General features: G+C 49.9%; 1 long non-coding RNA gene and 4 other non-coding genes across 6 annotated transcripts in view; all 5 read right to left on the reverse strand.

The window, feature by feature from the left end:
* Positions 1-27,928, reverse strand: part of LOC127041585 (uncharacterized) — a 593,788-nt gene that overhangs the window by 9,324 nt on the left and 556,536 nt on the right. The window lies entirely within an intron of this gene.
* TRNAR-CCU (transfer RNA arginine (anticodon CCU)) lies at positions 225-297 on the reverse strand. The gene has a single exon. It is a non-coding gene; the product is annotated as a tRNA-Arg (tRNA).
* Positions 9,255-9,326, reverse strand: TRNAG-UCC (transfer RNA glycine (anticodon UCC)). The gene has a single exon. It is a non-coding gene; the product is annotated as a tRNA-Gly (tRNA).
* TRNAS-GGA (transfer RNA serine (anticodon GGA)) lies at positions 12,053-12,134 on the reverse strand. The gene has a single exon. It is a non-coding gene; the product is annotated as a tRNA-Ser (tRNA).
* Positions 17,073-17,146, reverse strand: TRNAT-UGU (transfer RNA threonine (anticodon UGU)). Its single transcript has one exon. It is a non-coding gene; the product is annotated as a tRNA-Thr (tRNA).

Consider the following 27,928-nt stretch of genomic DNA (forward strand, 5'->3'; position numbering starts at 1 on the left):
TCACTGAGGTGTTGGAGTAAACACTTCCCTTCGCTCTAGTCTCAGACAAACACTGGTATGAACTGTTTGCTACTGCTGGGTTTAGAAAGCATTTGTGGAGTGGAAGATGCCATTTCTGGGGGATTGTTCCCAAGCTGGAGTACTTTGTGTTCAAACATCTCCCAGCTTCCTTGGGGAAAATAACACCAGGTTTCTTTGCAATATACAAGAAGAAAGTAGCTTGTCACCCCAGATGGGACTTGAACCCACAATCTCTGGCTTAGGAAGCCAATGCCTTATCCATTAGGCCACTGGGGCTCTTAATTGCATGTGAAAGAGGGATGGAAATTCCCTCTCATAATTGCATATTCCTCACATTCACTCAGAAGCCAAATATCCTATTTAATGGCCTTACAGAAATGTGTGCATCCCCTGGCAGCGAGGCAACTGGGCAGGTTGCTGACAGAACTGAGCACCACTTTTCTACCAGCCATCTTTAGAGAAGAACCCCACCCTAGAGTCACCCCTCCCTCCTTCAGCACCTCCACGTCTGTGGCTTTGAGTGGCAGTAGGATGATTAGGGGGCGAATCCAGGGCTGGAAGAGGGGTAAGGTCAGCCTGTAAGGAGTAACCAGGTGGGCTACTGGTCAGTTGTTGGGATCTGAGCTCTAGATCAAAGCTGCACAGTGACCTGACACTGAGGGTTACAGGGCTGACATAGTGACCCCCTTACTGGCCTCAATGAACCCCAAACCCTTGTTACTAAGGGCATTGAGGAGTCTCTGTCCATTAATAACTTCTGGGAGCTCCCCAGCAGACTGCAAGCATCAGCCGCCTCCTGCCTCACAGGTTAGACTCTTGGTGCTGTGAAAGCTGCCCCCTCGCTTGCAGGCCCAGTGTAAGAAGAAGGAGGTCTGGTGCTGGGAGAAGAGGGTTTTGATTAATCGAGCTCTGTGTTATGGGCACAGAAGCGGGAAAGGAGGGGGAGTTTATGCTTCCCTAGGGATGCCACTGAAGCCTCCTTGTGGGCTCCTCAAGGTCTGCCGGGAACTGTGATGTCCCTCTCTTGCCACCTCAAAGGCTCCCTCTTGGACATAGTGGGTTCACCTGCTGGCTGGAAGCGTGTGGGGGCTGCACCGTAAATGCTCATCTCTGAGCAGCCATGTCAGGGACTCGGGCTTAACTCAAGTGCAGAATCTTCAGTCGTGTATGTTTTGCTCCTTTCCCACTTCAGTCCAAGCAGCAAGTGAGAAACGGACGAGACACACCGGCCCAAAGACGCCTCCCTCCCACTTCCCTGTACGCTGTGCAAAGCTCTTGGCCTGCCTCATGCCTCGTCAGAAAAGAGCGGCCATGCTGCCTAAGCCTGAGTCACGTCCGCACTCTGGCCTGCCACGGCTGACTGTGCGCAGAGCCACACGAGTCAATAGCAGGTCTAGTCGGGAGCCTCAGCTCTTTCCCCTGAAAGCCACACAGCGCTGCCTAGCACCCCGAGAGCCTCCCTCGTGTTCTCCCACAGCAGCCGCCTGCCGGGACCAGGAAGCACTGCAGCCTCAGGCCGGGACAGGAGGCCCTCCCCACGCCCAGGCCTGCCTCTTGCCTTCAGCCCAGGCAGCCAGAGGTGCCAGGGAGCTCCCTGGCAGGCCGCCACTTCAGCCTGGAAATAAGGAAAAGGCGATGAATAAAGAAGTCAGGAAATAACAAGGAAATTAAGGGGTTTGTCTGATTTACCATCTTCTCAGCTACCGATCAAAGTTAAAGACCTAAAGTCAACCTATCGGCATAAGTACAGATGGTTGGATGGAAATTAAAAGGAGCTGCTGTCACAAGTGTTAGGTGCCTGCAAGCAGCATGCAGACCCTTTAAAAACGCTGCAGTTAGAGGCTCAGATGAAACGTATGCCCTAAATCAGAAACAACAATAGGAGGACCAGCAGAAAGCCACACTAGGTAAATGGCAGAGTAATGGAGGCTGTTAGAGGCAAAAAGTCGTTCTTCAAAATTTGGAAATCAGATCCTAGTGAGGATAATAGGAAGGTTCACAAACTCTGGCCTGTTAATTGTCAAAGTCTAAGAAGTCAGGCCAAGAAAGAATCTGAGAAGCAATGTGCTAAAGACACAAAAGCTAAGCATAAGAATGTTTTTAAGTACATCAGCAGCAGGTAGCCTGCCAAAGAGGTGGTGGGGCCACTAGCTGACAAAGGAGCACACTATGAAGACAAGGCCATTGCAGAGAAGCTCCGTGAACTCTCTGCAATGGTCTTCACTGCAGAGGACAGGAGGGAGAGTCCCACCTTGGAGCTCTCCTTATTGGGTGACAAATCTGAGGTACCATCTCAGTATAAGAAGTTTTAGAACAAATTGTTCAATTAAACAGGAAGAAGTCAGCTGGACCAGGTGGCATTCAACCATGAGTTCTGAGGGAACTCAAATTTTAAATTGCAGAACAACTAGCCGTAGCACACAAGCTACCACTGAAGCAAGCCTCTGTTGCAGACGCCTGGCAGGTAGCTAATGTAACGCCAATTTTTAAAATGGGCTCCAGGGGTGATCCTGGCAATTGTGGGCCGGTGAGCCTAACTTCAGCAATGGGCAAATTGGTAGAAACTAGAGTAAAGAATGTGATGGAGTAGGGGCTATCTGTGTGGAGGATGGGAGAGCCGGGGATGTCTTTAGGTGAGGGACAGGATCTTTAAGCCTGTAACCTGAGCCAGGTAAGGGGGTGGGGGTTAGCACCTTGGCCTGGGAAGCTGGACAAAGGAATCTGCCGGCTGGAGGAGGGGCAGTTCAGTTTCAGTTTTGGGCTGGGTGAGGGGAATTCAGGGGATCCTATGCTGGACCCAAGCACCCTGAAACTCCAGAAAGACTCGATTGAGGGGTCCTGACTGTGCCTGCAAGCTCTGCTGTAACCTGCGTTCCGGTTGTCCAATAAACCTTCTGTTTTACTGGCTGGTTGAGAATCACTGTGGGTCCCAGGAAGAGGGGTGCAGGACCGGACTCCCCCACACTCCGTGACAAAGAATGATCAGACATCCAGATAAACAGGCTCTGTTGGGAAAGGGTGAACACAGCTTTTGTAAAGGGAACTTGTACCTCACCAATCTTCTAGAATTCTTTGAGGATCTCAACAAGCATGTGGATAAGGATGATTCAGTCGATATAGCGAACTGGGATTTTCAGAAAGCCTTTGACAGGGTCTCTCACCAAAGGCTCTAAAGAAAACTAAGTGGTTATGGGATAAGAATGTAAGAACGGCCATCCTGTGTCAGACCAAAAGTCCATCTAGCCCAGTGTCCTGTCTTCTGACAGTGGCCAGTGCCAGGTGCCCCAGAAGGAATGAACAGAACAGGTATCATCAAGTGATCCATCCCCTGTCGCCCATTCCCAGCTTCTGGCAAACAGATGCTCGCTAGGGACACCGCTGGCTAAGAGCCATTGATGGACTTATCATCCATGAATGTATCTAGTTCTTTCTTGAACCCCGTTTTAGTCTTGGCCTTCACAACATCCTCTGGCAAGGAGTTCCATAGGTTGGCTGTGTGAAGAAATACTTACTTTTCTTTGTTTTAAATCTGCTGCCTATTAATTTCATTTGGTGACCCCCAGATCTTGTGTTGTGAGAAGGACTAAATAACACTTCCTTATTTACTTTCTCCACACCAGTCATGCTTGTATAGACCTCTATCTTACCCCCTTTAGTTGTCTCTACAGAAGCTGTTCCATACCCCTCATCATTTTTGTTGCCCTTTTCTGAATCTTTCCAATTCCAATCTATCTTTTTTGAGATGGGGCGACCACATCAGCACACAGGATTCAAGGTGTGAGCATACTATGGATTTCTATACAGGTGATATGATATTTTCTGTCTTATTATCTATCCCTTTCTTAATGATTCCCAACATCTTGTTGGACGTTGAGTGGGTGTTTTCAGAGAACTAGCCACAATGTCTCCTAGATCTCGTTCTTGAGTGATAACAGCTAATTTAGACCCCGTCATTTTATATGTATACTTGGAATTGTGTTTTCCAATGTGCATTACTTTGCATTGATCAACATTGACTTTCATCTGCCGTTTTCTTGCCCAGTCACACAGTTTTGTGAGATCCTTTTGTAGCTCTTCGCAGTCTGTTTTGGATTTGACTGTCATGTGTAGTTTTGTATCATCTGCAAATTTTGCCACTTCACTGTTTACCCCTTTTCCCAGAGCATTTATGAATAAGTTGAACACTACTGGTCCCACTACGGATCCCTGGCGGACACCTGGGGATAAGATGGAAGACCCTCTTCTGATACTAGCAGAGCAGGTGCCAGCTCATGCCAAGGCCTCTAGGCCTTACTGGGAAGTGACAAATGCATGACTGGAAACTAGTCTTGCTCACCTGTTTGTCAGTGTCATTTTAGATTTATAAAAATGTGTTTTTTGTTTAGACTTTATGAAAAGCTTGTGAGTTGCTGCATGCATTATTCTCACTTATAATAGCTGTATCCCATGGTATAAGGTGATATATAAGTGTTGGCACTAAAACTGTAAACCCCCTCGCCGCCACCCCGCCACCCCCGCCCCGAGTCAGATGAGAAGCATTACCAAGTGTGAAATGCTAGTTTACCAGGAAAGGAGTCATCTCTTTTCCAACAAGAGAAGGCTCTGACTGAGACATCGGACAAGTCACTGTGGATCATCGGTGGACAAAAGACTTGGTTGATTGTACACACACACACACACACCCAGGCGGTGGAGACTTTCACAAACACTTGCCCCATCAGTTTGAGCTTTGGGGGAATGGAATAAAAATTTCTGTCAGTAAGAAACTGCCCTTATGCTTGGACTTCAGGCAGATGGCGCGACTTCTACGCATAAGCAAGGGATCCTGGCTGTTTGGCCAGGGTTAGCCCTAAGGGACATACAGAGCTTGCCTGTTACAGCAGCTTCTACTGCTGTTTGAAACCTCAGACTGTAACTCCTTTGTGTGTATGTTTACTGGCTTTAAACTGGTAAATAAGTTCCTTATTTCTTTTCCTAGTCAGTAAAGCTTTAGCTCTAGGCTGCTCCCATCAGCTTCATTACTCCACTGGCCACGAGAGGCGATAGCTCTGTCAGTGGGAGAAGCTCTCCTGCCGCCACAGCGCTCTGTGCAACAGTGCTTAGATCAGGATAATTTACATCGCTCAGGGGTGTGGAAGGAGGAGGCTGCAAGATGGTGAAGGAGAGAAAAGCAGCACTGCAGCAGCCAAAGAAGGTAAAGAACAGGAGAATCCAGAAACCAAGTCAGGTACAGAGGACCTCTCTGCAACCTCCTCGAAGCTCTCATTTTAAGAGGGGTGAAGACTGTAGAGTATGAAGCTTTCTCTCACAAACTGGGAAGAAATAGCTTTACACTCTAATGCTCTAGGTAAGGTCAGTTCGGTGATGGGGTTAGTGAGGGATTCAATGCCATTTAACTAATCCACTTTCAAGTCACACATTTTGCTAATCAAAATTCATTTTGCTGAGTGCCTCCCTGTAGGCAAGCCCTGAATTTGACGCTCTGATCCGTCTCTTCAGTGCCCGGGATTTGTGGTATAGAAAGGGCAGCAGGCCAGAGGCCGGGCAGTTTCTGCAGCAGGCTAAGCAGGCACTTCTGTGCAGTGGGGCTCTCTCACTTTTTATAGTGGGGGTGCTGAAAGCCTGTGAACCGTACCCAGGTGTGTTCACAAGCAGTGTGAAAACATGAAATTCCCGCTCACACTACACAGGGGCAGCACAGCACCGGGGTTCTCTGGAATCACACAATAATGTTGGCTTTGTTCCCACAGCATCTGGAGCTTTTCACAGTGAGACATGGGGGTGCTGCAGCACCGGCCGCACCCCTCGTTCCCGCACCTCTTCTTCTCTGCAGGGAACTTGTTATGCCATGAGGGGGTGCAGGGAGACAGTGCAGGTGACCCAGGCACACACCCCTAGCACTGCAGCTCCAGTGCTGTGTTTGGGATTCATTTCTGCTCTCTGATAAAACCGCCCCAGGCTCCTCTGTCCAACTAATATTTGTCCACGCTCCCCAGCGCTGTTAGTATTTGTCCAGAGCTTTCGCCAGCCCTGCCCCAGAAGAGCTGGGCGCTCACCCTGCTCTAGGAGAGCCAGGCAGGCCCTGAGCTGGGCGGCAAAGGGCACTAGACAGTGACCCTAGGCCAGTGGTGCCAGAACAATCTGTATAGTGGGGGGTGCTGAGCCACTGAACCAACTGTAACCCCTGATTGTGATGGAAACCATGTCCAGCCAGGGGCTGTTGAAGCACCCCCAGTTCCAGCACCTCTGCCCAGGCAGCTCCCCCAGCCTGACACACAAACACAGCCCGTGCACCCACCCCACCCCAGGTCTCCTCAGCCCAGAGGTTAGCCCACCGGCTAAGTGGGGAATCAGAACCCCCTGAAATTACCCTGGGACCAGCATGATCTGCCTCTGCCCTGCCCTGCTCTGAATGTATTCGGAGCAGGTCAGTTTCCCTGTCCCAACATGTGTCCTGCCATGTGTCTCTTCTCCTCCATATTCCCTCCAAATCACCCTATTTCTGCTGCACTCCTGGCTGGGTCTCTGCCAACCCCCCTTCTCCCCTCCTGCCCCCAATATCTCCCTGCCCCTACAGGTCTATAGGGCTGGATCACTCCCTTCTCCCCTCATTTCCTGCCTCTGGAGGTCTATGGAGATTGGTCTCTCCTCTGCCATCCCCTCTCCTGCCCGCACATATCCCGCTGCCTCTAGAGGTCTACGAGGCTGGGTCTCTCTTCCCTCCATCCCCTCCCCTGCTCCCAATATCCCTCTTGGGCTCTATGGGGATGGGTCTCTCTCTCTGCCCCTGTGCTCCCCCCTGCACAGCATGTCCTGGGAGTGACTCAGTTTCCTTGGACCAACGTTTCACCAGCCACATGTGTCTCTTCTGTCCCCCAGCTCCCTCCACCCCACCACATTTCCCCTGCACCCCAGGCTGGGTCTCTGCCAACCCCCTCTCCTTTCCTCCTGACCCCAATATCCCCTGCCCCTATGGGTCTATGGGCCTGGGTATCTCCCTCCCCCCATCTTCTCCCCCAATATCTTCCTGCCCCAGGCTGTGACATGCTATGACGTGTGCTGGAGCTGTGACATGTGCTGGGGCAGGGCCGGCACCAGGTTTTTGACGCTCCAAGTGGCGGGAAAATGAAAAAAAAGCCGCGATCACAATCTGCAGCTGTTCCACTGCGCCGCCCTCTTCTTTGGCGGCAATTCGGTGGCAGGTCCTTCCTTCCGAGAGGGACCGATGGACCTGCCACCGAATTGCTGCCGAAGAGCCCGACGTGCCGCCCCTTCCCCTTGGCAGCCCCAAGCACCTGCTTGCTGAGCTGGTGCCTGGAGCCGGCCCTGGCTGGGGCTGTGACGTGCGCTGGGGCTGTGACGTGCTGTGACCTGCTCACTCCCCAAGGGCAATTCACTCACCTGAAACCAGCAGGACAGAAGGTGTCATGTGTCCGTGGGCGGGGTTATGCAGATGAGCAGTGTCTGGCGGCAGTAGGGAGAGCAGCGAGATGAACCAAAGGAGCCGGACAGAGAGAATTCTCTGTGTGTGGACAGAATCCGGTGTGGGGAGTTCGTGTGGGGAATGCCTGCACCGGAGTCACTTCAGGGCAGTGATTGCCACTGAGTTACGTAGTGACAAAAGGTGTGTGAATGGGGTGTGGTGCCTGCCTGGGAGCAGCTTGTGGTGATAAGAAAAGGGGTGGGAGCAAGAGGTCCTGTCCTAGCAGGGGGCGTATACCCTGAGAGGGTGTTTTGTGGGTGCAAGTAGCTTTGGGGGTTTCTTGCAATGACCAGGGTTGTCTGGTGAGTGCAGCTAGAACCCTCCTAACCCCACTAGTTTTCTCTGTGTTGGGGGGGGCAGATTCTGTGATGTCACAGTCCCTGGGGGAGGAGTTTGAATCATAACTCCAAAGTGGGAGAACAGCTCCCCCCACTCCTGCTCAGTCTCCACTAGGGGGCTGGGCTGGGCTCTCTAGGGAGGGAAGCACAGGGAAAAACAGTCTCCCCTATGGAACCCAGGAGTCCTGGATCCCAGTCCCACTGCTCTAGACCCCTTCCACTTCCAGAGCCAAGGATAGAACCCAGGGGTCCTGGTGTCCAGCCCCTCCCTGCTCTGACCACTAAACCCCACTGCCCTCCCAGGGTGGTGCAGGGGTCATTGGGTCCGTGTCCCAGCTCTGCTAAGAGCCTTGACTGATTTTCCCAAAGTGCTTCCTTCTGAATCTAGCCGACGAATTGGGGATTCACCCACAAAAGCTCATGCTCCAATACGTCTGTTGGTCTATAAGGTGCCACAGGACTCTTTACTGCTTTTACAGATCCAGCACATCTGCCCCCGCTGCCCAGTCACTGCCCACCCCCGTGTGGGGGCACCAGCATTGTGCCGAGTCATGATGGGAAATTGTCCAAGCTGGCCCAGGGGAGACGTGTGTGTCCCTGCTGCCCTCTGCTGAGCCCTGCTCTGTGTGTGTGAGTCTGTGACACTGTTTGTATCAGTGTGTTGCTGGGCTAACCAGTAAGAAATGGCTTTGCAGGATTTTGTACTCTGCAGCAAGTGACACACACACACACACAAAGGGACTCACACAATCCCAAGAACGCTCACACACAACACACCCAGAGGGACATGTTAGTCCAACCCCCAAAGAAAGAAACAATCACACCCGCAGCCACACTCACACTCACCCCCCCTACACACACCATACTATTCACAAAATTGTGCTCAGAGACACAAGTGCACGCAGTTCACTCCCACTGCTCCAAATACAAGGACCTCCTGCCCCACACAGCTGGACAGCTACGAATGAGAATGATCCCCTCATGCTAGATCATCTGCTTGGCCCCCCACTCCCTCTTGGGGCATGCTGTGTGGCAGAGGGCCTCCATGTGCTGCCTGGGGTAGGAGCAGTGCACAGAGCTGCCTCCCCTCCCGGGTCTATTACAGGAGGGGAGGGGGGGTCTTTTGGCCTGTAAGGTGCAGCAGGTCGGACTAGATGATCACATTGCTCCCTTCTGACCTTAAAGGCTCCAAGTCTAAAAGGGAGAGGAAAGTAAAGGAAGTTTTAAAAAAAAAATAAACCAAACATTGTAATACCAGGATAACTCCACCTGCTCATTGTCTAGTCCCACCCCTTTCTTCCTCCATTGTGTGTTGAAAGCCCTGCAGGACATTGATTCTCTCATTCCATTGCTAAACTGATACAATGTGACTCAAATTAAACCAATTCCCAGGGGAGAAAACATCACATCATTGCATTGGCTGGGAATTGAACCCAGGTCAACTGCTTGGAAGGCAGCTATGCTCACCACTATACCACTAATGCCTCCGGTGAAAGGGCCACTTATGCTTGACCAATGAGGCTAGAGCAGCATTGAGGAGATTTTCAGCCTGTTAAAATGTACTGGATTCTCATCACTGAAAAAAAACACCTCCATCTTCACTTGGGTTTGAACCATCAGCCTTTCAATTAGCCACCAAAGCTGTTAATCACAGGGGATGTCTATACTACGGGTATCACAGCATTCCTTCTCAGATCTGAACCTTAGAGTTCAGAAAATGAGATACTAGCATCTGAATCCTCTAAGCTTAATTACCAGCTTAGATTTGATAGCGCTGCCACCACCTAAAAATATAGTGTTTTGGAGCACTCTGACCTCCCCAGCCTTCTCTGGGGACCCCAAGAACCAAGATCCCTTGGGTTCTTAAAACAAGGAGTAATAAACCATTCCCCCACCTTTCCCCCTCCTAGAGTTTCCCTCCCTGGGCTATCCTGAGAGATACTGATCCAACCTCTTAAATCACCATACAGAGAAGCATCTCCCTTCCTTTCCACAAAGAGGCAAACAGATTCAAGGAAAACAAAGAGAGATTCTTTCTCTCCCCCTCCCGTCTCCCCCCCACCTGTTCTGGTGAGTTATCCCAATCCCCTGGAATAACACAAGGGAAACAAGGAAAAAAAATCAATCAGGTTCTCTAAAAAAAGAAATCTTTTAATAAAAGAAAGGAAAAAGTAAAGAATTAGCTCTGTAACTTCAAGATGTAAATATTACAGGGTTCATAGACTCATAGGTCAGAAGGGACCAATATGATCATCTAGTCTGACCTCCTGCACAAGGCAGGCCACAGAACCCTACCCATCCACTTTTATAACAACCCCTAACCCAGGACCGAGTTATTGAAATCCTCAAAATTGGTTTGAAGACCTCAAGCTGCAGAGAATCCACCAGCAAGTGACCCGTGCCCCACGCTGCAGGGGAAGGCAAAAAACCTCCAGGGCCCCTGCCAATCCGCCCTGGAGGAAAATTCCTTCCCGACCCCAAATATGGCGATCAGCTAAACCCTGAGCATGTGGGCAAGACTCACCAGCCAGCACCCAAGAAGGAGTTCTCTGCAGTAACTCTGTTCCCATCCCATTCAACATCTCCCTGCAGACCATTGAGCAGACCTATCTGGTGGTAATCCAATTGCCCAAATTAATGATCCTATCATAACATCCCCTCCATATACTTATCAAGCTTTGTCTTAAAGACAGAAAAGTCTTTTGCCCCCACTACTTCCCTCGGAAGGCTGTTCCAGAACTTCACTCCCCTAATGGTCAGAAACCTTCGCCTAATTTCAAGTCTAAACTTCCTAATATCCAGTTTATACCCATTCGTCCTCGTGCCTACATTAGTACTAAACTTAAATAATTCCTCTCCCTCCCTAACGTTAACCCCCCTGATATATTTATATAGAGCAAGCATATCCCCCCGCAGCCTTCTTTTGGCCAGGCTAAACAAGCCAAGCTCTTTGAGTCTCCTTTCATAAGGCAGGTTTTCCATTCCTCGGATCATCCTAGTAGCCCGTCTCTGAACCTGTTCCAGTTTGAATTCATCCTTCTTGAACATGGGACACCAGAACTGCACACAGTATTCCAGATGGGGTCTCACCAACGCCTTATATAACGGTACTAACACCTCCTTATCCTTGCTGGAAATACCTCGCCTGATGCATCCTAAAATCGCATTTGCTTTTTTAACAGCCGTATCACATTGGCGACTCATAGTCATCCTACTATCAACCAATACCCCAAGGTCCTTCTCCTCCTCTGTCGCTTCCAACTGATGCGCCCCCAACATATATCTAAAATTCTTATTATTAATCCCTAAGTGCATGACCTTGCACTTTTCACTATTGTATTTCATCCTATTACTATTACTCCAGTTTACAAGGTGGTCCAGATCTTCCTGAATAGTATCCCTGTCCTTCTCCGTGTTAGCAATACCCCCCAGCTTTGTGTCACCCGCAAACTTTAATAGCACATTCCCGCTCTTTGTGCCAAGGTCAGTAATAAAAAGGTTAAATAAGATCAGTCCCAAAACCGATTCTTGAGGGACTCCACTAGTGACCTCCTTCCAGCCTGACAGTTCACCCTTCAATACAACCCGCTGGAGTCTCCCCTTTAACCAGTTCCTTATCCACCTTACAACTTTCATATTCATCCCCATCTTTTCCAATTTAACTAGCAGTTCCCCATGCGGAACCATGTCAAACGCCTTACTGAAATCTAGGTAAATTATATCTACCTCATTTCCTTTATCTAAGTAATCCGTCACCTTCTCAAAGAAGGAGATCAGATTGGTTTGAAACGATCTACCTTTAGTAAATCCGTGTTGCAATTCATCCCAATTACCATTGACCTCTATGTCCTTAACTACTTTCTCCCTTAAAATTTTTTCCAAGACCTTACATACTACAGACGTCAAGCTAACAGGCCTATAATTGGGACAAACCCTCTAACAAGTACGTCTTTCAGGGTGTGAAACTCCCCAGAACCAGTATAATTAAGCTGACCTAAGCCATGGTTAGATAGTGCTAAATGAAAGGAAAGATTGTTTTGCCAATGCAGCTATTACAGGGATGGAAAACCCCACCCCTCACTGTAGCAGCTGTCTACTCCACAGGGCTACAGCAGTATTTTAAGAATAGCCAGCCTCAGAGGGAGACTAGATCTGGCTCCATGGATGCTCAGGCACTAAGACAGCAGCAATGACAACACACTAATGCTTCCGTAGTTGGCAGGATTCAAACCTGCATGGGGAGACCCCAATGGATTTCCAGTCCATCACCTTAACCACTCGGCTACAACTAGTTGATATACAGCTATTGCACTACACAATGGTTCTGTTCTCGCAGAATTGTCACTTCAAATGGCTCAGACCAGCTCCCCCAGCACACTCACGGCTGTGCATTAGTGTAATTGTGCCCATGGTGAACAGCAAGAGTTCCTGCCCATTTTCCTTCCAGCTGGAGCATGATTAGTGTGTTTGTGGCTAACGACATTGCTATAGATTGTTGTTCATTCCCCACACTGACAATTCAGACAGTCCCTTTCCTATTCGAATCTCCACCATATCATTCCAATAGCCGGGGGCAGGATTTCTCTGGGGCACTGAAATGTTTCAGGGGTTGGTGTGTGGGCTCAGCCTTGCATTCCATCCCTGATGTTTCATGGACTAACAACAGCAGCAGAAAGAAAGAGCCGAGCCAATATCTCCCTGGCAGTGATGCAGGTGACCACGTCCCCTCTGTCTGACCATTGCCATTGCAGGAGAGAAGGGTTCACTGCAATCGAATGCCCTGGCTCAGACAAGAGACACAAGGAGGTTTTACTGTTATTGGATCTGTGCAAAGGAAATTGTCTCTCTGTGTGAAATTGAGGAGGGAAATGAAACGTCCACATGGTGGCCCAGTGCCTTAAGGAATGTGGGCGATGGACTCTGTCTGAGAAATGATTTAACAGGAATTTGTATCAATGTATTGCCCTGATTAAAAGCTATGGCTATAAGGCGCCACTGTTGTTAGTATTTGAACCTGCGTGGAGACATTCGAGTGGGTGTCAAGTCCATTATCTTAACGAGGGGTAGTTGATTATTTTGTCAAGATCCAAATTTCTTGGTCAAGATCTAGTCAATATCTAGATGACAGAGAAAATAATACACTGATGATAATAAGAAGAATATAGAAATATTTACAGTTGCTATGGGCATAACTATGATGATTGTTTCATGTTTCACTCTTTATATCTGACACCACCATCACCTTTCCCTTTAGCCTTGTAGTTTACCAAGGGTAAAACTAAACATCTCTTCAGATACAAGGGAGTGTTTGTGTTCATTCCTGTGAGTTACACAGGGGCTTGATGTAGCTGCTTTCAATCCTCCAGCTCTGCCCTGATAAGTAACGTTTCACGGTGTCACTGAACTGAAGGAGGGAGATCATTTTTTGACAGATTACGCCTCCTCTTAAAGGTGTTTGTCTGGCTGGCAGCCCTGGTTCCCAGGTCTCTCCTGAGGGAAGAAAGTTTCTGTGCAAAATACTAAAACTTTTAACAGAGAGGAGGGAAAAGCAATGGCCACATGATGGGGCCAGTATGTACCACAACATGATTATTTTATGTGGGATGACTCTGAAGATTGACTGATCCTCACTTCCTTGGATTTGAAGAGATGTTTAGTTTCGTACTTGAGAACCTGTAAGGCTGAAGCAATTTTACAGATGATGACACTATGATCGCAGGGTTATTCAATGTTGTAGAAATCATTAAAAACACTTAGTTTCAACTTGAGCTGCCTGTTATTAAAGGCTGGTTTCCCCACGTCAGTTCCATAAGCTCTGCTAGAAAGGCCCTGGGTTCTCTCCTGCCTTGGTGGGAACTAAAGGCAATTGTCCCCTGCTGCCCTCGGCTTCAGGCTGATTTTTGTGGGGAGGGGATATGGAATTGGTTTGTTTGCTATTGAGAAGCGAGCCAGACCAGTTCTCAGGGAACGAGAACTCCTAGCATCTTCTCAGCCCAACCCAGGCTGCTGCCCTGTCCCAGCCTCTGTTCCCCTGGGAGCCCTGCTTGTTTGACTCTAGAGCAGGCTGGGAGCAGCAGCTGAGGCAGAGGACAGCCTGGGCTGGGCAGATGCTAGGAGCAGAGCACCAGAGCCCTGTACTGGCTCCCTCCTCAGCAGCAAACAATCAGTCCCCACACACACCCTGGGACAGCAGCCTGGAGCCAAGGGCAGTGCCCAGTGGGGGGTTCTCTTTTTCCTCTTCCTGGGGTGAGCAGGGACCTGGGGGTGCTTCTAGCAGGGCAGTTGGAACTGAATTGGGGAACAGGCTTTTAATAACAGGCAGCTCAAGTTCAGACTAATTTTGTTACAATTTTATTTATAATGTAAAATAATTCAAAAGTAAATGGGCAGGAATGATTGGAACTCTTTTCCCCCTGTCACACAAAGAAATAGCTTTTTGGCTTTTCAGGATACAGGAGTCAGGTTCGTTCACTGTTCAGAATCAATGTGCACAGAAGCCTGTTGTGTTTCATTTCTTAGGTTCCACTGCCATCATGTGGCCATTTCCTTCCCCTCCTTTCTGTCCAAAGCGCAGAGCCCAGTTCCTCTAGGGAGAGAAGGACATCTTTCTTCTTTCCTTCCTCAACAGCCCCCTTCCTTGGAGAGCCCTTTGCTGGGGTCTGGGTGGGGAAGAGCCATTCCTGAGGATTAATTTCACACCATATTTGGGGTTGATAGATAGATTTTACAGCCAGACTAGATCACTAGGTACCTCTGCTCTGACCTGATCCAGAACAGAGTGCAGAGAATTTTACCCAGTGACTCCTACACCCACCCCAAGATCTTCTGGCTGAACGAGGCGGGTTCATTCAGAAAGTCATCGTGTTTGGATGTGAAGGTGGGAAATGATGGGGAAATTGGCCCCTCTTTCAAGTTTCAATGTTGTAACTTCTACACCTAGACCGGGGTGGCCAATCAGCCTGAGAAGGAGCCAGAATTTCCCAATGTAACTGCCAAACGTGCACCTTTGTATGCAATTACTGAGTCAATTGTGAACCTTCCCATCATTATCATTATCTCTTTGATGGGCACCTCTGTTCTGTGCCTGAGTCTTGTACAGCTATGAAAGGCTGGTAGATGCCAATATTTCCCTGTCTTTTTAACCTGCACTAATACCAGGCTAGGCCAGGGCTGGGAAGAGAGACAGAGCAGCAGGTTTCCCATATTGTATCCATTTCCCTTTTTCTTGACTAGTTTCTCCTCTGCATAACTTGTACTTCTTTTGCTGTGAGATTGGCTAACTCAGCTGGTAGAATATCAGACTTTTAATCTGATGGTCCAGGGTTCAAGACCCTGGTCAGGTAATAAACTACTCACTATACCTTTAAAAATTGTTCTTCTGATGTCCTCTTTGGTGTTACTTTTTCTCTTCAAGACTGTGCCTTTCCTAAGAGGGGCCTTTGTGTGTGTGGGTTTGAAGGGGCAACTTCCTGACATCCTCTCTGTCCTTGCAGCCTGGAGGAATAAAGGCCTCTGGGCATACAGCATGTTCCTCCCCTGCATGCACACGCACACGCACACACAGAAAACACAACAGAATATCCCTAAGGAATTAGAATCACCTGTTGCCTTCCTCTATCCTGCTGGATCCCCAAATGATGATGCTCTTCAGCCTAAACCCATGTCCTCTCTACTCTCAGTGCCCCTCAGTCCCAATCCAGTGCCCCTCCTGTGCATATTGCTCCTCACTCCCAACCAGAACCTACTCCTCTTCACCCTTCTCCTCTGTCCCAACCCACAGCCCCCTCCTTTTTACACTGCTCCTCAATCCCAACGCACAGGTCCCTCCTATTCCCAGTGCCCCTCAATCCCAAACCACTGCTCCCTCCTTCCCTCCAGCAGCAGGTGCCTCAGACTCCCTCAGGAAGATTTTCTTGCAAGGTTTCGTGTATGAGTCCACATGTGGATTTTACAGTGCGTTGGAAATATGTTGCGTTGCTTGCCAAAATGATCACTTTTGGCTTTTGTTGGATTCCCAGTCTCCTTGTTATTGAGACAGGAGAAATAAAGGGTTGTTATCCTTGTTGTGTGAATCAAGGGCAGCACAACTATGCTTGGCAGACCCCGACTGAGGGACTCACCTTCAATTCAATAGCACTTGCTAGGCAGGGGACAAGGGTTCCAAGGCCAAGTGGGCTGGGGTCCCAATACTAAAATTTAGGTGTTAAACCAGCTTTAAGACAGGGTGGCAGTGGAGGGATGAGTGAGTTCCTAGACAACACAGTGAATACGGTGCCTTCTTATTTTCCCCATTTTCCACTCAGGATGGCAGGTGAACTCTACAGAGGCACCTCTGGGCTTGCACTGACTAAGGACAACAGCTGTGAGTGGGGTGCAAGGGGGGGCTCATGTTTAAGGACTTTTGGTTGCTGGATTTACAAACCGTAGGGAAAAGGACACTGCCCAGCTTATTTGGGGGTGGGTCTTTTCCTCGTGGTTTATGTTTATGTGTTGGGGCTGCTGACATGACTTCTGCTAACCTTGGGCTTACATTGCAATGTAGACATATCCTAAGAGGGCATCTATACTGTGATAAAATCCCGCTGGCCTGGATGATCTGATTTGGGCTCCTGGGAATGGAACTGGAGCCCAGGCTTGGAAACCCTCACCCCTCATGGGGTCTCGGAGGCTGGGCTCCCAAGGCTTTGGCCGTGGGGTGGTAAATTTGCACTGTAGACATCTCAGCTCAAGCTCAATATTGGGCTCTGGGAGCCCTCAAGGTTGGGAGGGAGTTTAGCAAGCAAAAAAGGTAAAATGGCAGTGGAGTAATACCCTGGACTCAATGGCATTTCTCCATTGGTCTGTCTGCTTTGGGGCAGGGACAATAACACGTCCTGCTGCATTTGTTATTTCAAAGGGTGGTTTAGGATTTTCATTCTCACACACGATGCATGAAGCAGGGCTCAACCCTTGGTGCAAACTAAATGAGCTGCTCACAGATTCTGGAAGCCACAATGAGCAATTGGTGTGAGAGCCCAGATCTGCCCCTGTCCCAAAGGGAGGGGGGTCATCTGTGAGAGGCTGGACCACTGACCTGTCAGCTCTTAACTCCCAACCTTTCAGTAATTCTGTTATCAGTGCCTGTGAGTATAATTAAAACTGCCATGCTGGGCTGGACCAAAGGCCCATCTAGCTCTGTGTTTTGTCCACTGACAGCAGCCAATACCAGGTGCCACAAGAGTTGATCAACAAGGCACCACTGGGAGTTGAACCCAGGATCTCCTGCTTACAAGGCAAGGGCTTTAACCAGCTAAGCCATGGTGCCTACCTGTGGCTTAACTACAGTGTCTGCCCACACCTGACTCCCTGCCATCCTCACTGGGGCCTGACAAGCTTTGCTTGTGTTTGGATTCTGCAAAGCAGAGAAGCAGGTGAGCTTTTCCTTGCAAGCTGTGTGTGTGTGAATCTTTGGCCAGGTCTGCACTACAAAGTTATTTCAGCATCATTATATTGCTCAGGTGTGTGAAAAACACACAACGCTCCCTCGTTCAGCAGCTTTTGGCTGGTGCACACACTGCAATGCCACATCTGGCGACAAAACTGCCCTGTTTTGGTGACAAAATAAAACCACCTCGACGAGAGGCCTAGAGCTTTGTGCAGCAAACTTAAGGTGACAAATTGTCAGTGTAAATGCTGCTGGTCATTATATCACCATAACTGGCCTCCACCAGTATCCCATAATGCCCACTGTGAACTCATCTGCCCTGCATTCCTGCTACAGAGGCTGGGCCCCTCCCCTTTCATAGCTCCAGAAAGTTCTGACAGCTGAGCCGCTATCTGCCCTGGGATTAGGTTGATATACTGCATTGCCAGCCTAAGTAACGTAATTACACCAACCTAATTTTGTAGTGTAGACCTGTTCAAAGAATCACACACACACCTTGGGAGCAAAACTTCACCTGCTCCTCTGCTTTACAGAACCCAAACACAAGCAACGTTTGTCAGGGCCCAGTGGGGATTGGCAGACAGTCAGGTGTGGACAGACACAATGCTTTAAGTAACACCAGGCACGATGGCTTAGGTGGTTAAAGTACCTGTTTTGTAAACAGGAGATCCTGGATTCAACTCCCAGTGGTGCCTTGGGGAGTGGCTTTTGGGGCACCTGGCATTGGCTACTGTCAGAAGACAAGATTCAGAACTAGATGGACCTATGGTTTAAATTACACGCACAGGCACTGATAATAGAGTTACTGTAAGTTTGGGTGTTAAGAGCTGATAGGTCAGTGGTCCACTCCCCTCAATGCAGTTTTACTATTTCCACTTGCTAAACTCCCTCCCAACCTCTATAAAATTACAGTGCAGACATATGGGCTTGAGCCCAACCTCTGAGACCCCACGAGGGGGGAGGGTTTCTGAACCCAAGCTTCAGTGTGAACACAAATATCTGCACCACAGTTTTTAGCCCCTCAGCTTTATGTCCATGAGCCCAAGTCGGATGAGCCAGGCCAGCCCTGCTGCCATCTTTATCCCAGGAGAGATGGACTCTAAGGGTACGTCTCCATTGCAATGGAAGCCCAGGTGTGGCACCAGGTGTTTGACATGGCAGGGAGCAGCCTGGGTGGGTGTTTTTGTGCCTCTCTGAAGGCCACACACATAGGCATGGTCCTGCCCTCCTCTAGCCCTGACCTCAGTTGCTCTGTGGCTTTTAAGCCTTCCCTTGGAGCTATCAGCACCAGCTGCTTCTGCTCTAGGTGCCCAGAGGAGGAGAGGTGTGTGGGGTCACTTTTACAGATACCCCTTCCCTGGTACTGCCCTTGCTCAGCTGCACAGAGGAGCTTCCATCCCCAATCCCTGCCTGTCACTGCCCAGCAGCCTCTGGCACCATTCCTGAGGACTACTCCTGCCTCACTTTCTTCCTGCCATGTTGGGAAAGACAGTTCTCATCATTAAAGGTGAGATGGGCCAACTAGGGGCAGAAGCCAATTTTATGCTTTCCTACTGCAGAGCCCAAGCTCAGGAACTCCCCTTGGGTGCAGACATTGCTGTGCTCCCAGAAAACAAGCCTTCCCTGCACAAACAGGGCCTGCCAAAGCCCAGGATTGAAAGAGGGACCTTCAGATCTTCAGTCTAACGCTCTCCCAACTGAGCTACTTTGACAGCTGCATGATAGCATTTTGGCCTGTTGCTTCTCTGTCTGGTTGCACACAAAACCACAAAAAGGACAGGAAAACGAACGGCTGCTTCACACCCCCACTGGAGGAACACGGCGCCCTTAGCTGTGGTGAGTAAGAAGTGTCTGTTGGCTGGCAGGACCTGTCCCCCAGGAGCTGGAACAGCAGTTGCTGCCTCCCTCTCGGCTCCAGGCTGTAGGAAATGCTCATTTCCTGGCTGCATGGGCGGACGCTGCTCCATGCTCTGGAGAGCGTCTGTATTTGTCTGTCAACCCCCCGTCTTCACTGTGCCAGTCTGGTAAGGTCTCAAGTGCCCCCTCCAGCCTGGCAGCTGAGAGTCTGTGCAGACATCAGCCCCCTGCCAGCCCCACAGGCAGCAGCAGCGCCAGCCCCCACCACCACAGGGGCACTCAATGCACTTCCTGTGGGGAAATGGCTCCTTGGCGTCCTGCTGCTAGAGTGAGAGCCAGGAGAGAGCAGTGTCTGGCTCACCTTGGGGGAGAGAAGAGACCTGATGAGTGTGGATCTCCCTCAGTCTCCCCCGCAATGCAGGTCAGTTGTATTGTCACTGTGATAGCCAGTGTTTCCCTTCAGGGCCGGTCTTAGATGGGTCTGGGGTCCGGGACAAATCCCTCCTTCGTCCCCAGGCCCTTTCCTCACCCCACCCCTTCCCTCAAGCCCCCATCCCTGTCCCATCTCTTCCCATCCTGCACCTCCCTGCCCCATTGCTCTCCCACCCCCACCTCTTCCAGTCCCTGCTCCTCCCCCTCCCCACCCAGCACCTCCTGCACCCCACTGAACACCTGATCACTGGCAAGTGGGAGGTGCTGAAGGGGAAGAGGAGGAGCTTGTCAGCAAGGCCTGTAGTAGGCGGGGAGGGGGGGAGCTGGCTGCCAGTGGGAGCTGAGCACCTATTTTTTCTCTGTTGGTTCTGCAGTCCCATAGCTCCCGTGGAGTCACTGACTTGGCTCCTTTCGCACTCTAGAGAGAGGAACAGAACCAGGGCTATGGCTGATCTATGGGGCACTAGGTGAGTGCCAGAGGCTTCAGGTGCTGAAAGTTTGCCTGACCCCTCAGGGACACAGTGTGAGGTGTTGCCCCAGGGATCTCTATGAAAGGAGCAGAACAGGATTTACTTGGGGTGGGGAGAGAATTGAGAGTGTCTCAGGGGGTTGTACAGAGGTATTGCCTGGGTGAGATACTGGCTAAAACACAGGCCTCGCTATGAGCAAGTTTGGAACCCATGAAGGGGAACCCTATTGAAGTTCAACTCCAACGCCTTAACCACTCGGCCATCACAGCTGCAAGCACAAAAATGCCCCAATGCCAGAGAAACTGGTAAAGAATCACAATGTTCAGGCTTGAAGTCATCTGAACTACAGAATTCCCACCGCAAACCTGGCTCCCAAAGCACAGGGGGGATTTGGGTTTGTTCTCTTTGCTTAGCCATGTGCACACAGAGAGCACGTTTAAAAGTCTCCCCTCCCGCAGAGTGGGAATGGGAAATGATTCTCAACTTGAAGCCTGATGTAGGGTGACCAGATTTCCCGATTTTATCAGGACTGTCCCGATATTTGCTTGTTTGTCCCACGTCCCGACCGATGTTTGGTCGGGACACTGGACAAAGAAATAATTTTGCTCTCTGCTCCGGCACACAGGCAGAGTCCGGAGGGACGCATGCCTCCACTCACCACGACTCCGCCCCTTCCTTCCCCCATTGGATCCCTCCCCAAATCCAGGCCCTGGTCTTTCCCCCAGCCCGACCCCCTCACTGCCCCATTGAATCCCTCCCCAAATCCTCGACCTGGCCCCACCTCTTCCCCAAGCACGTGGCATTCCTCCTCCCTCCCAGGTTTGCACATGGGCCATGGCCATGTCCGGGAGCACAGCGCGGAGCCTGCTCCAGCCCTGCAGCCTGTAGGGCAGCGCAGTGGGGCTGGGGGAAGGGCAGAGCAAGCAGGACGCATGTGGGCAGAGGGTGGAGACACATGTGGGGCGGACACGCTCCTGCTGAGATGGGCTGAGCCCGGCTGCCTGGTTCGCCCCTTGCCCCGGAGCTGCAGGAGGGGCCTGGATCATGGCTTGGCTGCACAGCTCAGAGCCCAAGCTGGGCCCAGGAGAGAGGGAAATGGGGGTGTATTGGGTGTCAGAGCCAAGAGTTGGTTGGAGACAGCGCTGTGCCACTGCCGCTTCGCAGCAGGGGGGGCCCTCTGGCTTTTTTTCTTGCTCTGCCCCCTGCGTCCCGATATTTCATCTTTGACATCTGGTCACCCTAGCCTGATATGAAGGAGGAAGTCTGGACCAAGGGGCCAGGGACTGGCCTTTGCTAGAGAAACCACTGTCAAGTTTTAGCCAATTAGGACAAGTCAGCAAATAAGAACAACCTCAGGTATCAGTAACTGCTACAGGTTGCAAATTCCTACATGCAGCAGTTTCTGGTACTACACCTGCGCAGCTCTGCTCCCCGGCTCTTCTCGGGCTCGTGCTCTCTCCTTAGCTCTGCCCCACTCTCGCCCAGGCAGTTCCAGCTCACATGGAGGATAGGACCCCCTGGTCTGGTGACTCCCTCATTACATTGCCTGGCCTGTCAGTGCAGCTAACTTGGAGCTTTGGCCTCTCCCCATTGTCCCTGGGGACTGTCAGTCTTAGGGTCCTGATTTCCCATTGATCCTTCCCCCTTCTATTGGTGCTGGGAACTAGCCAACCCGCCCACCCACACTAAGTTTTAGTAAAGGGCCAAGAGCCCCCTTACACAAGCCAGCCCCATGAGGGTCACCGATGTGCAGAGAAGGCAGCACAAGCTGGTCCCATGGTGTAATGGGCAGCACTCAGGACTCTGAATCTTGTAATTTGAGTTCAGATCTTAGTGGGACCTTGTGGTAAAGCCCCAGAGCACACAGTGCTCAACTTCCCTGTCTCCAGCTGTGTAAGAATGAATCTTTCTCCTCCTGCTGGGTGACTCACACCTCCTAGAGCCAGGTCTTTGGCTGGGACGGCCACAATGGGTTAGGGCTCTAGAACTTGCTACCCTGATAGTTGGGATTCTTGCTGCTTCACCTGATGTCCACAAGCTTGGCCCTTGTGTTTCCTACCACACTTTTCCTCTGGCCCACATGGTGCTTGAAGAAAGGAGTGCCAGGGCTGGGATTAACAGTCAGGGCTTGGCAGGAGGGAGGAAGAGTCCCAGGCTGGAGCCCCACACAACTTCCCTCCTCTGGGCACCTAGAGCAGAGGCAGGCCAGCTCTGTCCGCTGGATACCTCGGCAGAGTAGGTGAGTTCATGTAAATACAGTCTGGTCCCAAAGCCTCCTCCCAACCCTGGTCATCACTAGCTGTCAGGGGAGAGCTCATTCACACCTCGCTTACAAATCATCATTTAAAATTCTAAGGTTGGCCAACACTGCTGAAGCCAATGCCCGACATTGTCAGCAAACACAACAGCTGGGTGAGGAAACCCGGCTTTGTCCAGACTTTCCAAACCTATTTTACTTTCTCAGGTACAAGTAGTTTTCATACCTTGTATCTGCTTTTAAAGTGTGAGTTAACGTTTCAATTTCCGTTCAAATTTACAACCAATGACAACATTGGCAGCGCTGCATGTAACTACCTGATAACTGAGGGAGGGGGTGTTGGGGAAATTCGGGGAAGGGGATGCACAGCCGCCTGGCTGGGGGGCGTATAGGGAATGCCCAGTTTCACTGAATTGAGTCCCCTACTGCAGCACCTCAGTAGGTTACATCAGAGAGGAGCTGCAGTGTCGAGGCAGTGGGATGCCTGTGCCTTTAAGAGCCCAGCCCTGGGAAGCCCATGCTGAGAGGTGCTGCCTGTGAGAGGGGAAATAAAAAAGCCCTCTGCCCTCCCGCCCCATGTTTGCAAACATTGGAGTCTCAGCCCACCGGGATAACTGTTACCCCTCGGCCCCTGCCTGTGCTGGGGTTTAACCCTCTGGCAGCGCCTCCCTCTGGGATTAACTCCGGCTCCTTTCCCCCTCCCTGACTTTGCCCTTCAGTCCCTCTCCTAACTCTGCCTCCAGTTGCTTGACCCCCCGACCGGTCAATTTCCACCCCCTGCTCAGACCCTGGCCACCCCCTCCTCTGATTTCCCCCCTTCGCCCCTTTTTAATCTCTGTAAAAAGTAGAGGTTGCTGGGTCCCACTCTCTGGAGGGAGGGATGGGCGCCTGGCCCCTGCCTGCCGAGTGCTCAGAGTGCCCCATGATCTTGTAGATGTTTGCCGAGTGCTGCAGGGTCACCCGAAGGGGAAGAGAGACGTGGTTAGGAGGTGATGCAGCCAAGGGTGCCTCACCCAACACTGAGATGCAGCCACCTCTGGGGTGAGTTACACAAGTCAGCAAATGAATTTGGAACAAGAAACGCACTGAAAGGACCGAGGCTGCTGCAGGAGGTGGAGAAAAACAGAAGAAGCAGGAGCCCTGGATCCCAGCCCTGTCCCTCCCCCACTCTACCCCCTAACCTCCACTCCCCTCCCACATTTGAGGGGAGAACCCAGGAGTCCTGGTCCCCAGCCTTGCCCACCCCCATATTTCTATATAGCTCCATCCAACAGCTGCCCCCACAATTGCAGGGCATTGCCTTGCGGCACACTGGGGCCTGCCTGTTTGCACAGGACGGGCAATGTCAGTACCCCAGGGTGGGGAGAGACGATGATAAGGGAGAAGCAGGCAGCAGACAGCTCCCATGACAGAGAAAGAAATACTAGGGGGTGCCGTGCTGCAAGGAGTGAGGGGGGTTGGCAGGGAATGGGAGGATCTTCCCTCACAGCAGCTACCAGGGTTAAATTTGGCCTGGATTCCCCAGCTGCCGGGTGTGGGGCGTGTGGCTGGGAAGCATGAGCCTCTACTCTCCCTTCCCCAGACACAGTTGCATGGGCATTGACCAAAGGAGCCTGCAGCACTGCTGCCTAGAGGAAACTGAGTCACCAGCCAGTGACAGACACATCATGGCTCTCCTCATCCTCATCCTCTTTTCCATATACAACCTGGCCAGGGGAGGGGGGGTAAACTCAGGGCAGTTGCATAGTCAACCAGAGGATGTTGTGAAGGCCAAGACTATAACAGGGTTCAAAAAAGAACTAGATAAGTTTATGGTGGATAGATCCATCAAGGGCTCTTAGACAGGATGGGCAGGGATGGTGCCTGTAGCCTCTGTTTGCCAGAAGCTGGGAATGGGCGGCAGGGGATGGATCACTTGATGAGTCCCTGCTCTGTTCATTCCCTCTGGGGCACCTGGCACTGGCCACTGTCAGAAGACAGGAGGATACTGGGCTAGATGGACTTTGCGTCTGAACCAGTCTGGCCGCTCTTCTGCCTCCCTTGGCGCAGCAGTGACACCTAGTGGCCAATCAGGGTAACACACAGAGTATGTTTCCCTTGGAGCAGCAGTGACACCTCGTGGTCATTCAAGGTAATGCACAGAAGGTGTTTCCCTTGATACAGCAGTGACACCCACTGGTCAGGTGGCGTAATGCACAGCATGTGTCTGTCCTCTACGAGCAGTGACACCCACGGACCAGTCACGGTAAGGCACAGAGTGTGTTTCCCACCAGTCTGGCTAAGGCACAGAGCATGTTTCCTATGGAGCAGCAGTGACACCCAGTGACCAGCAGGGGTGGCATCAGACTCTTCTCCTTTAGTGGGGGACTGAGATGAGCTAGACAAATAAAATTGGGGGGGCTGTACCCCCCATCACCTGGCCCCACCCGTCACGGGGGCCATGCCTCTGCTCCTTCTCAGTTAAAGACCAGCCTCATCTCCCCTCTCCTCAGCCAGTGTATAGAGCAATACAACCTTTATTAAACTAAAATAGTAAACAGGATTTACTTTAAATATTCTAAATCTGTCCAAATTTTAGTACTGAATCCAAAGTTCTCTTAAAGATCCCATCAGTAACCAAAACCTAAATGAAAAATTGAAACCAAAAACAAGGCTTAATTTAAAACCCAAACATTAAGAAAAACTTTGTTTGTAAAAATAAAAACTAACAAATGCTGTAAATTAAGAATTTCAACATTTTATCAAAAAAGTGTGCTACAGCAGAATGATAAAATAACATCAAATAAATAAGCATGACCACTAAAATCTCCTATAAAGGAACTGAATCCTTGAGTACTGGCCAAATCTGTATACAAAATGCAGAACTATGTCAAAACTGGTGTTGCAGGTCAGGCATTTGAATCCAGCAAATGTCAATTAAAAGCTCCATTCCAACTAAAAAAACCAAAACAACCCAATAAACCAAAACGGTCACAGCCTGAAAGAAACCTACACAGAAGCAGAATTAAACCTGTACCAACACTGGAACAAACTATGTAAATTTCAAATTCTAACTTCTTGTTTCTCCCAGGAGGAAAGTATTTTGCACCCCAGTAACCAGGCTGTCACTGCAGCTTTCCTTTCATTAAATAAGATTTTTACCAAATATAAATTGCCCTCCAATTTCTCTAAGAGAAATTGAAATTGTATCTTTGCACTAATAGCCCAAGTGTGCAAGTCCCTCCCCTCAGAGCAGCCCCACACCCTGAGGCCAGGGGAGAATACCAACTGGTTTCTGCATTTCTAACGGCCTGAAGCTGATGAGAGAAAGGGAAGTGAGCCATCTTGGAGCTTTCCGACACCACCTGCAGGGAGCACAGGGATTTGACTGAGTGACATCCTGGCTAATTTTCATCTTGTTCTCCACCAGCAGGATCCACTGGAGAGCTCGGGAGTGGCTTGACCATGGCAGCACCCTATTTACATATTAAAAGCTGGCATTTTGGGGCCAATGGGGTGAAATGTGAGTACTTTTGGGGTTAGGACCCACATGAGAAGGGATGTGGACAAACTGGAGAGAGTCCAGAAGAGGGCAATAAAAATGATTAGGGGACTGAGACACATGACTTACGAGACCCTACAGGCCATATCCTGTAAGTTAAGCTAAGGCAAAGTTAGCATATCTATATTGTGACCTTTAACTCAGAGAGGAAAATCGACCTTTATCATGCTACTTAAATAGATAAGTACCCATGCCTGTCCAAGACCTTTACCTAGACCAATCGACAATGGAGAATGGCATAGGGTTTTATTCAGTGTTGTACCCACAGATTTAACAGGTACACTACAAGGTAACTTATGTGCATATGTACATGTCATCAACAAGCACAAACATACTAGCCTATGAAGTAAACGTATCCTAATGTTTTGTGGGTGAGGAATGAAATTTGGGCATAGGAGGAAGGATTTCCGGCCCTTGTGCCCTATAAAAGAGGTAACCCACCTCCCTAGAGCACTTTGCTCTATCATTCTGACTTACTTCCTCCACTCTCTCTCTATGTACTATCAGTAGGCTGTACTTGTTCTTAAACTTTAAGTTTCAAGGGAACTAGGCTAAGTTCGGTTTCCCTAAGTTTTTATTCTTTGTTTATTAGGTTTTGATTTTAAGTTTAACATATTCAAGTAAACCCTAAGTAACACTAGCTTTTTCTAAGCACTGCATCTTTCACTTAAGAATTGAGAAACCTGAACTGCAAGGCTGGTCCTGTGTCTCTTACCACCAGGTTATCAAGGAAGGCTGTGAGTATATTAACCAAAACTTTGTTGCATATAATGCCATATGTATCTTTTGAATAGCAGTAATGCTACTGTAACTTTGTAACTCAATTAAATTAAATAAAATGTAAGCTAATACATTAAATTTTCATCAAACTATCCAAATTAATATTATTAGTACACCGTAAATCAGGCTACATGGGACAGAGAGTTGGAGTGCAGAGGGATGAAGGCACTGGCTCTGGGGGTGCAGACTCTGAGGTGGGGTTAGACTGAGACATTCAGGGTGCAGTAGAGGACTCAGAGTTAGGATAGAGAATTGGGCTGTGAATGCTCTGGAATGAGGCCAGGAAAGAGAAAATTGAGATGCAAGAGAGAAATCAAGCTAGAGCAAAAAGCATAGAAGAAATGTGGGATTTGAGCTGCAGAGGGAAGAAAAAACCTCTGCCTGTCCCCTCTCACCAAAGCATCTAAGAACCAGATGAGAGACATCTCTCCCCCACTGCAACAATTCCAGTTGACCTGGACTGAGAAAGGAAATCTTCTCCTTTGCAGCACTAGCAGACCTGGACTGAATCATGAACACCTCATCCCCTCCCTCCAGTCTGGTGTTCCTGGCCTGGGACATGGGAGGGGCTCCTCTCTTCTCCATTTGGGACATGGCGGGATGAGATAAGTGGCAGGGGTTTACGGGAAATGATTATTTGCCTGATTCATGTGCAAGTCCTAGTCCTTGTTAACCCAAACAAACCGTTTATCCTGCATGCTGATGCCAGTTTGGAGGGTTTGGGAGCAGTCCCGTACCAGGAAGTGGAAGGAAATGTAAATTTGTAGGCTTTGCCAGCTGAAGACTGTCTAATAGCGAAACTCGCTATCCCATCCACCAGCAGCAGTTCTTGGTCTTGAAATGGGCCACCACTGAGAAATTTCGAGACTACTTGTGTGGTGCTCAGTTTCAGGTGTGGACAGAGAACAATCCACTGACTTCTGTGTTAACAAGGGCTAAGCTGGATGCTACAAGGCAGAGATGGGTGGCTACTTTTGCTAGCCATAACTTCGCATTCAATACCAATGAGTTGGTATAATAGGGAATGTGATTTATCAGGACCACCAATTCTTGGCTGGGGGGAGGATGTAAGCAGGGTGAGAATGAACTCTACCCTGACATCTATTGGTGATCTGTTGTAAAGGCCTTTTGTTGCTGATGTCACTCCCACCCCGGATTGCATGATGGGGGTGCTTGTCCAAAGGGTCATTTCGGCTGCTGGGGGATCCCCAGTCTCTTTCTTATTAGGGCAAGGGCAATAAAGTGCAGTTATTCCGGTGATATGAATCAAAGACAGTAGAACGGAACTTAGCAGTTCATGATTTCGGGACTCACCTGAACCTACA

This window comes from Gopherus flavomarginatus, assembly GCF_025201925.1.
Source record: "Gopherus flavomarginatus isolate rGopFla2 chromosome 13 unlocalized genomic scaffold, rGopFla2.mat.asm SUPER_13_unloc_3, whole genome shotgun sequence".
Classification (NCBI taxonomy): Eukaryota; Metazoa; Chordata; order Testudines; family Testudinidae; genus Gopherus; species Gopherus flavomarginatus.